Genomic DNA, 1,147 nt, shown 5'->3' on the forward strand with positions numbered 1-1,147 from the left:
CATTTCGGGCTCTGGTGGGAAAACCCCACCTTCTAGAAAATTCTGCACATGCCCAAATCGTCCACAGAACCCCACTAATGAATACCGAACACGGATACAACGATAAATGTAGCTAGTGTTTAGTCAAATAGGAAAGAAAAGAAGTAAAAATATTATTTTTTTGCCTGTTTTATTCTACTTTAAACTTCTCTCGCCTCTAACACCGGACTGTCGCAACTGGTAACTAACCCCCCTATATTAAAACACTCGCTGACCCCAGGAGAAAAGGATGGCAACACGCGCGTGACTCCTCGGGCAACCGTGGCGCGGATTTTGAGTGTGTCCCATAGTTCCCCGTGTCCCATAGTACCCCACCTTCCCCTACCGTAACTTCGCAAACCGTCTGTTTGGTCAGTACAGCACTTGACGTAGACACTGAAGTACAGTCCATATCTTTACGGTCTGGCCCGTACATGAAATATTCAGGATGGACCATAGGCAAACTGTACTTCCATAGAACATTATGACTTATGGATTACACTTCCAACTGTACACAGGATTACGCGAGTGGCATCCCCCTCGCTGCTACATCGGCGTAAGTAAGAAAACATACCGTCAATGCTAGCCTAAATTTTCAGCCCACTCTTCTTTGAAAAGGCTATCTAGCAGGCTCGTGCAAACAGACCTGGTACGGCGGTGCTGTCGACGGCTCTCTTCTCTGCAGACCACACCGTTCCCCGGCTTTGCAGCCACGCCTCTTCTTAGCGACACAAATTACCAAGAAGAGCCACACAATCGCGCCTCCGCCCGCGCCACGAGAGCTGTGCCCCGCTGCTCCAAGCGCCCACGTGTCCTCGTCCCTCTAACGCTTTGAGTATCGCGGCGCTCATTAGCGTCACGGTTTGACATTTGCAGTCTCACTCTATGAGACGTGATCACCCCACCACCATGCCCACCCCGGCAACGTCGTGTCAGCAAGGAGGGGGGGGGGGCACGAACCGCAATAAAACAGGGAGAATACATTTCTTAAGTACAAATATTTTTGAACGATGATTTGTCTCCACATCCACCATGTCATCAGGGTGCGATGGTGCCCGCATACCCACAGCGTACACTCTAAATGTCCAAGGACAATTTTTGTAACTAGCACCGGACTTCTGCGTGCATA

Source organism: Frankliniella occidentalis, unplaced genomic scaffold (genome assembly GCF_000697945.3).
Source record: "Frankliniella occidentalis isolate FOCC.00 unplaced genomic scaffold, Focc_3.1 Scaffold913, whole genome shotgun sequence".
Classification (NCBI taxonomy): domain Eukaryota; kingdom Metazoa; phylum Arthropoda; class Insecta; order Thysanoptera; family Thripidae; genus Frankliniella; species Frankliniella occidentalis.